Source organism: Cydia splendana, chromosome 5 (genome assembly GCF_910591565.1).
Source record: "Cydia splendana chromosome 5, ilCydSple1.2, whole genome shotgun sequence".
In the NCBI taxonomy this organism is placed as follows: Eukaryota; Metazoa; Arthropoda; class Insecta; order Lepidoptera; family Tortricidae; genus Cydia; species Cydia splendana.
Genome location: NC_085964.1, coordinates 7,420,834 through 7,433,624, shown reverse-complemented (window position 1 = coordinate 7,433,624; position 12,791 = coordinate 7,420,834).

The following is a 12,791-nucleotide window of genomic DNA, read 5'->3' as shown; positions in this document are numbered from 1 at the left end:
ACTTTTCTAGTACCATTTCGTTTCTGTAAGGGTCGCAGTGCTAACCTAACCTAACCCACTTAACTGATAGCAGTTTAACTTACTTTTCTAGTAGCATAACGAAATGCTACTAGAAAAGTAGATTAGGTTAGGTAGGTATGCGGTGCGGGCTACGGGGGGTTGAGCGGGAGGGGCTAGTAATTTTGGCATCAGTTTATTTGGTAATATGTATAAATTTTTTGGTAATCATAGTGGTTTATTTAGGTGAAAATATCGCATTAATTTGGTCTTCAAGATTTGGTGATCATTAATGATTTTTGGTGATCATTCAATATATTTGGTATTTGAATACAATTTGAAGTGCAGGCGTAATTAAAGTGGTGGTACTTTTGTATTTTTAGGCCTTATTTTTTTAGTGTTCAGTAATTTTTTTTGGTAAGCATGATTTTTTTATTTAGGGTACCAAAGTATTTTTTGGTGGTCATTATATTTGTAGCCAATGAAAAATTCTATTTCAAACTTGATATTTTTGACAGTAATGGGTTACTTAAATATAATAAGAAGGCATGTTTCGCCCGGATCTACTATGGTCAAATGGTCTTGTGGCTTCTAGCAAATCTTTCTGCCATTTTTCGCGGGGGGAAAGGTGCACACAGTCGCACTTCTCACACACTTACATACAAAATCCAATCTGTAATGACGACACAAATACATAGAAAATGACACACGTCAAAGACAAATCTTGCAAACCTCGATCTCTTTTTGTGTACGGACGAGTGACAAGTGTCACAACACGCACACTAACACATTTTCGTTGAAGTATGTTCTTGTATTCTGAGACATGAGAAGTCGGATTTGTCGCTCGACCGATCCGCAATTTGTACTGAGCAAGCAAAATCGATAAATCCAACAATTACATGAGACTAAAATATAATAATTGTGTTTGAATGTAATTAAACGTATGATATGTAAAAAAAAATATTACATGTGAAATGTAACACTTTCTTTTTGTAAATTTGATGTCCCCGACCTCTTTTTATAACAAAAAACCGAGCAAACAGGCATTTTTGTGCAGCAGTGTTCACGCGCGCGTCTGGACTCGGTCTAGTGAAAAATCCAAGTGCAACTAGTTTTATTACCCGCGCTAGATTAGATTGACGCGCTAATCTTATACCTCGGCAGAGGGGAAATAGTGCGAATGCCGCCTCCCTTCCGTGTTGCTCGAAGCTTCTAGCTATTGAGTATAAGTCTAAGTTGAACAGCGTTGCCGAGTTCAAATCACGAACAAAGACTGAATTATTTTTGTTTTTATTTATTTATTTTATTTCTTTTTTTTTTTTTTTTTTTTTTACCTTATGCGACTGGCAAATATCAATGGATATTTAAAAAAAAAATTTTTTTTAATTGAAGAACAGATGATAATGATACGAAAAGTTTAGTAGGAAATACAATCATCATATATATAAAATTGAAAAACTAGAACGGGATAAAAAACGAGGGAAGAAGCGAGATGGCGCCTTACAAATTTCTAAAAAAGTTTTTGACACGTTTCTCGAATACGACGCACGTATGATAAGAAAAACCTGTTCAAATCAATTATCTACATATGGGAATAGAACTAGACCATAAAAACTATCGCTTCCGATGCGTATTTAATTTACAATAAGGAAAAGAAATTTTCATAACATTCTTCATTTTACGACTATCGGCTATTTTCGGAAACTCACGGTTGGTTTCGTTTCGAACTTCAAATAACCAAAATTATGTTTGTTATGTTGGTATGCAGTGATTTCGGCCTTTTTTACTCGAAGTAAAATAAAAAGTGCTGTCAACCTCAACCTTTTACCTTAGTTTATGCCCATACGAGTGACATGCCATATAATGACTGATAATGACTTATCAATATCAATAGTAATTTGTATTTTGTTGTTTTAAATTTCTTTTTGAGTTATGTTATTCAGATTTACTATCACAGCCTCGGCAAACAAATTCGTCCGGGGACCGGGCTGCCGAGATGGGCCAAAAATACAATTAAAGTTGATAGCAAGTTATAATGTAGGTAGATAAAATTTAAGTGCATGTTCAGATATTTTTGAGCGAAACGACCTGGTGAAAATAAGCAAACGTACAGTCAGCAGTCGGCCAAATATCGTAATATAACTCTGTTGCCATAGAAATAAAGATGTGTTCCGATATACTGGCGGAAAACTGAGAGACAAAAGTGGCTAAGCTTACATTGGCTCGGACATTTAGAGAGAATGGGAGAGGATCGTGCCGTGACGAGAGCGTACTTGGGACAACGAAATGGGAGACGCCCAATTGGACGTCATAGGTACCTACCGCTGGAACGACGTAGTTGCTCGAGATCTGCTTATCCTCGGCCATGGGGACTGGCGAGAGCTATCGCAAGACCGAGAAACATGGTGTGTTTTGTTTTGTCTTTTCTCAGAGGCCAGGATTCACATAACCGTAGTAAGTAATGTTAGTATTCAGAAAGGGAAATGGGGAGTACGTACGTTTGTACCAAAAGGCGATTTATGGGCGGTGGTCGTCCATATTCGTCTTAAGGCGGAAATTAATCTAATGAACGTTTTTGCAATTAGGCCTATAAAAATAAATAATAATTTTATGTTGAAACGAGTTTTAAATAAATAACTACGTAGATGAAAAAGTATAATTTTGCCTTTTATCAAATCACATAATTTTTTTCAGATATTTTGCGTATTAAGTTATCCAAATAACGGGGACATTAATAAGAAATCCCTATCACCGTTATGAACCCTGGCAGGGTTGACACACTCTTTATTTCATTTACGCGAGCGGAGCTGCGGGCCCGTCTAGTATGTAATATAAACAAAAAATTATATGAACTACCTACATAAAGCTAAAACTAACTACAACATAAACTAAAATTCAAAAAATTCTAAATATGTATATTTATTTGACAACTTGAATTACAGAGGGGCAGTACCTACAGTGATCCCCATACTAGGTTTAGCCTGTAACGTGGGGATCTAAGCGAAATACAAATTATTATTTCGTACATAAGTTCCGAAAAACTCATTGGTACGAGCCGGGGATTGAACCCGCGACCTCCGGATTGAAAGTCGCACGCTCTTACCGCTAGGCCATCAGCGCTTCTATGTGCAACCATATATAGGCAAATAAACGAGTTCGCATCCCATCATAATCACAATATTATATTGTGTTTAAAGAACACTATTCTGTTTTTTCCTGTTTCTCATTACTTCCCCAGAAATGTGACTCACACGCCAGCCTACTTAGTAGTGTTAGTACAGTCGCCATCAGATATATCGGAGGGTCCGAGGTGCTCAAAAATATCTGAACACGCACTCTAACGCCTTGACAATAGAGGCGTGTTCAGATATATGTGAGCGCCTTATCCGCCCCGATATATCTGATGGCGACTGTACTAAGCTAACATTAAAAGCGTTTTTGTAATTTTAGGTAAAATAATTTGCGTCATTTTCAATTGACAATAAGAATAAAAACATATAATCTATAAAACTTTTTATAAAATAATTAAAAAAAAAATTAAACACTGTCGGGATTTGAACCCAGATTCATTGATACTCTAGCTAAAATTTATTCAAAAAACAGATGTTGTGGGTGCCACAAGCACATGACAATCAACGTCTGAAAATACGTATCAGTTGGTTCTAAGCTGGTTCTAAGTTACTGGTCAATGTCTCAAATAAGAATTTAAATTCTAAATTGTTCTTCCTAAAAATATTCATGCGCTGCACTGCGCCCTCTAGGCAGGGGCGTATTTACCCTAGGGCCATCCGGGCCATGGCCCGGGGCGCCAACCTGCTAGGGGCGGCAGGTGCGGCGTTCGCCGCCCCTGGCCGATTGCAATTTTGTGTTGGTTTTGGCGCCATTCAACCAACTTTTACTTCTTAATTTTTTATTTTTTTTCTTGTTAATCTCAAATTAAAATTAACATAAAAAATAGGGATAGGCTGTATCAGGGACACAGCCACAGTGGTTTACGTGAAAAAAAATTGCAAACGCAGCTTAGGGACGCTTATAGGGACCCCACAGTGTAAACTTCTAAAAGGCACCGCAGGCGCCCTGTATGAAAGAGCGCGCTTCGGGCGACCTTACATTACAGTGTAGAGTGCGCCGCAGGCGCCCTGTAAATCAGAGCGAGCAAAGCTTATAGTGTAAAGGGCGCCGCAGGCGCCCTGAATGTAAGAATAAGAAGCCTGACTTTACAGTGTAAAAGGCCCCGCAGACGCCCTGTAGGTATGTCAGAGGTTTGCCCGACCTTACAGTGTAAAGAGCTAAAGAGCGCCGCATGCGCCATGTATGCAAGAGCGTTCTAAGCTTAGTCTCAGGCGCCCTGTACCCGCTATAGTGCCGCCGCGGCCGTAAATTCTAAGGCATTATTTAAGGAGATGAACATGTTCTACTAGGGTTAAAAAGGATCGTAAAGAACTGTTTTTGCTTCATCCTTCTATACGAGGTACGTCAGTTTTGTGCATTAATTTTCGCACACGGCGGTCGTAAAATTTCTGTAAAAAATGCCACTATTTTTGTTCTTTACAGCTTATTATAATCTCTCGTATTTTAATTTTATAAATTTCACCAGAATCGGTTAATGGACTGATGACACAGACCAACCCCTATAGACCGAGCTTATAGGACGACTCGCGGTCACCGCCCGTATGGTGTATAGGTCAAATATAAGATTGTTCGCGCGCCGCTCCGATCAGTTGCGCCCAAGGTTACGACCTGTTAGCAGTGTGCACGAGTCTAAGAAAATAAATCGTAAACTATTGAATTCATTGGGAAATCATGGGATATTGCAGCGTAAAATGGTGTGGCAAGTCATCTAAGACTTCTACTTACAAAAGAGATGGAATAACATCCCACAGGAAAGCGAAATTCATTATTTCATTGAATAATGTTTCTTGTCCGCGGGGTTCATTTTATACTGGTCAGTAAGCAGAGGCGAAGTATGTCCGTCCCTTTTCGTCAACTTGAAAATGCAATGCGCTATCCCTTTCCCTTTCGACTAGTGATGTGACGATGATGGTTTTTCAGTTGCGGAAACTTCGTACTTCGTCATACCGTATTGTACCATTTTAGACCTGATTTTGGACCTGATGATGAACTTCAAAGAAGTGCGAGGGAACTCGGTGTTGGTTTGTGATAGACATATGTTGTATGGGTTTTTTAGAATCCTCTAGGTGAGCAGTTAGGTCTCATGTCACGAGATGGACCTGATGATGAACTTCAAAGAAGTGCGAGAGAACTCGGAGTTGATTTGTAATAGGCATATGTTATTGGTCCATTTGAATATGTTTTCAATACAACCTTCTATGACTTTAATAAAACGGACAAAAGAAGAGATTTTGGCGACACTTTTTTCTCGTATCGAAAGAGATTGCGATTCTGAGTGGAAATAATATAAAAATTCGAAACTTTAAAATTCAAGTTCTGGGTACTTTAAACAGAAATGCCCTAATATGTTAAGTAAAAATTTCAGGTACATTGTTAAATTACTTAATGAAATATTAAATTAATCAATAAGTATAATTATTAAGTAAGTTTACTCTAAGTATACTAAATTGGTAACAATTTTACCACAATAAATTTCGATGTCACTGGTAGCAGTACCCACTACCTGTAATGAACATTTCCCATCCCTACATTTACACGTGTCAGCGCGCCATGTTTAAAACGACCAATCACAACGCCGTGAGCACCCCTCCCGCACCTCACAGTTTGGTGATTTGCGTCGGGAACAAAATGGCCAATATTAGGTTTCTAGAGGCGGTGTTCTGTGACTGATGAGTAATTACTTACTAAATAAACACTTCAAATAGGGGTCATTTTAGCTCCGAATGCACCGTTTCTAGCGCAGATTCAGCGCCATCTAATGTATAATGTCCGCTGCACATGCAGTTCCGAGTAATGGCTACTTTTTTCTATACACTGATATCAAAACTATACTTTAAGGTATTATTATTAGCATTTATTACATATGCCACCACGCCAGTAACACTTCGTTACATCTGGTTTTTGGTCCGACCACACGGGTTTTTAAACGGTTTTTAAAGACGTACTACGGGTTTTTAAAGACGTTTATTAGGTACCTACCTAACGTTTCACGTCACAAATAATTTAATCTTTTTTATTAATCTGTATGTATTTTTTATTTAAATTGTTTTTTTTTCCTTAACTTCTGGGGCGGCGAAACTTATTGGCCCGGGGCGCCAAATTTCAAAATACGCCCCTGCCTCTAGGTTACTTTACTGTAACATTACAAATCTACTGACATTTGACACTGACTTTAGGTATGTGAGTGTGCGTGAATGCAAGATATTGCAATATTTTGCAGTTTTATTCTCTGATTATTTAGATTAGACACTGTTGAGTATAACATGTTTCGAATTGGACGTAATATTTAGTATTGTTTTCGCCAATATCAACACATCTTATGAAACTGTTTATATTTTGGGAGAAACGGTGAAAATCCACAATTCGTGCACACTGACGCCATCTTTTGGCTGATAATCGGCATCCCATCCCTAGACATCCACCATATAATTGCGACAATGTGCGAAGTCGACGTGTAAAATTGTATAACGAAAAATTGCAATGTTTACAACTCCTAAACAAATGTAAACAAATTAGGAGGTTGGTGCTCTATAAATATTTTGATACTTAGCATTTAGCATATTTGGCATAGTACTTACGTATTTTTTTGGTGATGGATTAATATTACGGTATTATCGAGCTAGGTCTTATTTACACTACATTTCATTTTTTGCTTTGTTACAATGGTATATGGTGAGAAAGTGTTAACATATGTGTTTATCGTTGACTGTACTTTACATAGTGGTAGAAATTATGTGAGCTGACTTTGAGTGCACGTCAACGTATATTTAACTTAGGCTACAAATATAATGACCACCAAAAATACTTTGGTACCCTAAATAAAGAAATCTGTCGTACCGAAAAAAAATACGGCTGCTATTTAACTGATCACCAGATTTAGTAAAATTTAATACCAAAAAAATCTATTTTACCACCCTAAAATAATGAATGATCACCAAAATTATAACACCATTTTAATGTGAAATGATTACCAATTTTATTACACTTTACTATCCTTTTAAAGGAAATGACACCAAACTAATCATTATTAACCCAAAAATACTAAATGATTACCAAATTTCAAACCCCATTTTAATGTGAAATGATAACCAAATTTTTACATCTTGCTATCCTATTAAAGAAAATGACACCAAAATAATCATTGTAAACCCAAAAATAGTAAATGACCACAAAAATTAGAACTCCATTTTAATGTAAAATTATAACCAAATTTTTATATCTTGATATCATATTAAAGCAAATGACTCCAAAATAATCATTGTAAACCCAAAATTAGTAAATGACCACCAAAATTTTAACCACATTTTAATTAAAAATGTGCAAATATTTAATATAATTATCGTTATCCTATTAAATTAATTAATCCACTTCGTCACCTTTTTCTAGTAGCATTTTATTTCTGTTACAGTCGCAGTTCTAACCTAACCTAACCCACTTTTCTAGTAGCATTTCGTTTCTGTAAGGGTCGCAGTTCAAACCTAACCTAACCTAACCCACTTTTCTAGTAGCATTTCTTTTCTGCAAGGGTCGCAGTTCAAACCTAACCTAACCCACTTTTCTAGTAGCATTTCTTTTCTGCAAGGTTCGCAGTTCAAACCTAACGTAACCCACTTTTCTAGTAGCATTTCGTTTCTGTGTGGGTCGCAGTTCAAACCTAATCTAGCCCACTTTTCTAGTACCTTTTTTTTTTCTGTAAGGGTCGCAGTTCAAACCTAACCTAACCCACTTTTCTAGTAGCATTTCTTTTCTGTAAGGGTCACAGTTCAAACCTAACCTAACCCACTTTTCTAGTAGCATTTCTTTTCTGTAAGGGTCACAGTTCAAACCTAACCTAACCCACTTTTCTAGTAGCATTTCTTTTCTGCAAGGGTCGCAGTTCAAACCTAACCTAACCCACTTTTCTAGTAGCATTTCTTTTCTGCAAGGGTCGCAGTTCAAACCTAACCTAACCCACTTTTCTAGTAGCATTTCTTTTCTGCAAGGGTCGCAGTTCAAACCTAACCTAACCCACTTTTCTAGTAGCATTTCTTTTCTGCAAGGGTCGCAGTTCAAACCTAACCTAACCCATTTTTCTAGTAGCATTTGGTTTCTGTAAGGGTCGCAGTTCAAACCTAACCTAACCCACTTTTCTAGTAGCATTTCGTTTCTAGTAGAATGATTATTTTGTAAGGGTCGCAGTTCAAACCTAACCTAACCCACTTTTCTGATAGCAGTTTGGTTCTGTATGGGGCGCAGTTCAAACCTAACCTAACCCACTTTTCTAGTAGCATTTCGTTCCTAGAAGAATGATTATTTTGGAGTCATTTGCTTTAATAGGATAGCAAACCTAACCCACTTTTCTATTGGCATTTCGTTTCTGTATGGGTCGCAGTTCAGACCTAACCTAACCCACTTTTCTGGTAGCATTTCGTATCTGCATGGGTAGCAGTTGAAACTTAACCTAGCCCACTTTTTTAGTAGCATTTTGGTTCTGTGAGGATCGCAGTTCTAACCTAACCTAACCCACTTTTATAGTAGCATTTCGTTTCTGTAAAGGTCGCAGTTCAAACCTAACCTGACCTACTTTTCTAGTACCATTTCGTTTCTGTAAGGGTCGCAGTGCTAACCTAACCCACTTAACTGATAGCAGTTTGACTTACTTTTCTAGTAGCATAACGAAATGCTACTAGAAAAGTAGATTAGGTAAGGTAGGTATGCGGTGCGGGGTACGGGGGGTTGAGCGGGAGGGGCTAGTAATTTTGGCATCAGTTTACTTTATTTGGTAATATGTATACATTTTTTGGTAATCATAGTGGTTTATTTAGGTGAAAATATCGCATTAATTTGGTCTTCAAGATTTGGTGATCATTAATGATTTTTGGTGATCATTCAATATATTTGGTATTTGAATACAATTTGAAGTGCAGTCGTAATTAAAATGGTGGTACTTTTGTATTTTTAGGTCTTATTTTTTTGGTGTTCAGTAATTTTTTTTGGTAAGCATGATTTTTTTATTTAGGGTACCAAAGTATTTTTTGGTGGTCATTATATTTGTAGCCAAAAAATACTGAACACCAAAAAAATAAGGCCTAAAAATTACAAAAGTACCACCATTTTAATAACGAATGCACTTCAAATTGTATTTAAATACCAAATATATTGAATGATCACCAAAAATCATTAATGATCACCAAATCTTGAAGACCAAATTAATGTCATATTTTCACCTAAATAAACCACTATGATTACCAAAAAATGTATACATATTACCAAATAAAGTAAAATGATGCCAAAATTACTAGCCCCTCCCGCTCAACCCACCGTACCTACACCGCACCGCATAGTCATAGTCATAGTCATACCTACCTAACCTACTTTTCTAGTAGCATACTGAAATGGTACTAGAAAAGTAGGTTAGATTAGGTTTGAACTGCTATCAGATAAGTGGGTTAGATTAGCACTGCGACTCTTACAGAAACGAAATGCTACCTACTATTGTGTAAGGGTCGCAGTTCTAACCTAACCTAACACACTTATCTGATAGCAGTTCGGTTCTGTGAGGATTGCAGTTCAAACCTAACCTAACCCACTTTTCTAATAACATTCCTTTTCTGTAAGGGTCGCAGTTCAAACCGACCCTAACCCACTTTTATAGTAACATTTCTTTTTTGTAAGGGTCGCAGTTCAAACCTAACCTAACCCACTTTTCTAGTAGCATTTCTTTTCTGTAAGGATCGCAGTGCAAACCTAACCTAACCCACTTTTCTAGTACGAGTACCATTTAGTTTCTGTATGGGTCGTAGTTCAAACCTAACCTTACCCACTTTTCTAGTAGCATTTCTTTTCTGTAAGGGTCGCAGTTCAAAACTAACCTAACCCACTTTTCTAGTACCATTTCGTTTCTGTATGGGTCGCAGTTCAAACCTAACCTAACCCACTTTTCTAGCAGCATTTGGTTTCTGTAAGGGTCGCAGTTCCAACCTAACCTAACCCACTTTTTCATAGCATTTCGTTTCTGTAAGGATCGCAGTTCTAACCTAACCTAACCCACTTATATGATAGCAGTTCGGTTCTGTGAGGATCGCAGTTCTAACCTAACCTAACCCACTTTTATAGTAGCATTTCGTTTCTGTAAAGGTCGCAGTTCAAACCTAAACTAACCTACTTTTCTAGTAACATTTCATTTCTGTAAGGGTCGCAGTGCTAACCTAACCCACTTAACTGATAGCAGTTCAAACCTAACCTAACCTACTTTTTCTTCAGTATGCTACTAGAAAAGTAGGTTAGGTTAGGTAGGTATGCGGTGCGGGCACAGGAGGTTGAGCGGGAGGGGCTATTAATTTTGGCATCATTTTACTTTATTTGGTATAGCTGTGCCCGCGGCTCCGCCCGCGTGGAATTCGGTCTGTTCTGTTTCTTTCCCTCTACCCTGGAGGCGGAACTTGAAGTAAAGTTGACAGATGGATATGCTAGAGGACTGTAGTCCAGATAAAATATTTTACAGTTAGGTACCACTGAATAAAACTACACTCCAAAATCAATAGTTTTTTTCGCCCTTATTAAAATTTTACACGTGATTTAAACGACAGAGTAGTAGGTGTATATCGGACGATACAGTAAGGAAAACGCGCGCGAGCGAAAGCGAAGCGGCCTGCCTGGCTAGAGCGCCACTCACCGTGGTCTTCTTCAGACTCCTGAGGAAGACCACGTGCCCCTTGTAACCTCAATGCGTTGCGAGACTTTCGCGAATGATTCGATTTTTTTCGGGAAGGCATGATAATGCGTATAAAATGCGAGTCCCAAATCGTTTGACTCCGCAAACGACCAGTGCCGGATTAAGATATTTTGATGCCCTAAGCATTTCTAGACCATGGTGCCCCCTCTCCCTAGGGTCATCAAGATTATATTGAATTTTTTTGGTAAATTGAGTGACGTTCATTGCCGCATTACAGCTGAGTATGGAAATCAGTCACATCATTTTATCACGAAAATTGACAGTCCTGCAGCAGTAACGTTGCAACAGAGTAATGCTGCTGCAGTCGCCACCCGACTATCACCTTTATCATACCTTAGAATGTTGTTGAAAACACGAGCGAAGCGAGCGCGAAAATTTTTCGATATAAAAAAGCAATTTGATAGACTGTACATTTTTACTTTTAGTATGGAAATCAGTCACATCATTTTATCACCAAAATTGACAGTGCTGCAGCAGTAACGTTGCAACAGAGTAATGCTGCTGCAGTTGCCACCCAAATATCACCTTTATCATATTCTAGAATGTTATTGAAAACGCGAGCGAAGCGAGCGCGAAAATTTTTCGATATAAAAACGCAATTTGGTAGACAGTTGTACATTTTTACTTTTAGTATGGAAATCAGTCACATCATTTTATCACCAAAATTGACAGTGCTGCAGCAGTAACGTTGCAACAGAGTAATGCTGCTGCAGTTGCCACCCGAATATCACCTTTATAATATCTTAGATTGTTATTGAAAATGCGAACGAAGCGAGCGCGAAAATTTTTCGATATAAAAAACGCAATTTGATAGACGTTGTACATTTTTACTTTTAGTCCCAACCAAGCGCGAGTCCAGGATTTCATACAGAGAAGGGATGGGACAGTTTTCTATCAGCCTAGCTTCGCATAGGGCTCGATATTTAAGGGTCTCAGCGAGGTTATTTTCATACAGAAAAGATGCAAGAAAGCTGAGCTTGGAATTGACCAAGTGAATTGAATTGGCGAAATGTGAGCAAGGCAGAAGGCCCAGCTGCGAAAGAGGAAAGCTTGGATTTGGATCCACGCCCAAGTGTGATTAAGGCAGAAGATCAACTTTGCCGTAAGGCAGAAGGCCTCGCATAAGACCTCACGCCGAACTGCAAAAGAGTAGCTTGAAATCGAATCTACGCATGTAATCACGACTCTTGTACTGCTCGCTCTTTGGCTTCACTCGAAAGCGCTACTTGATAGGATGCTTTTAGTTTTCGGCTTTCACGGGGATCGCGGCTAAGGAGCAACTCGCCTTGGCTGACAAATCTGCCGTGCAAGAGAGCAAAATTCGCTATAAAATCGGTAACCTATGTCGAAAAAATCGGCTGGCCGCAAGCCCGAAAGCAAGATTTTTTCTATGACTTTAAGGGCCTCCGCGTAAGGTCAAATCGGATGCCTACGATGGAGATGTTCATACGTACCCTCACTCTCTTACTTTTAGTATGGAAATCAGTCACATCATTTTATCACGAAAATTGACAGTGCTGCAGCAGTAACGTTGCAACAAAGTACTCGTAATGCTGCTGCAGTTGGCACCCGAATATCACCTTTATCATATCTTAGAATGTTATTGAAAACGCGAGCGAAGCGAGCGCGAAAATTTTTCGATATAATAAACGCAATTTGATAGACAGTTGTACATTTTTAGGGTTCCGTACCCAAAGGGTAAAACGGGACCCTATTACTAAGACTTCGCTGTCCGTCCGTCCGTCCGTCCGTCCGTCCGTCCGTCCGTCCGTCCGTCTGTCACCAGGCTGTATCTCACGAACCGTGATAGCTAGACAGTTGAAATTTTCACAGATGATGTATTTCTATTGCCGCTATAACAACAAATACTAAAAACAGAATAAAATAAACATTTAAATGGGGCTCCCATACAACAAACGTGATTTTTGACCAAAGTTAAGCAACGTCG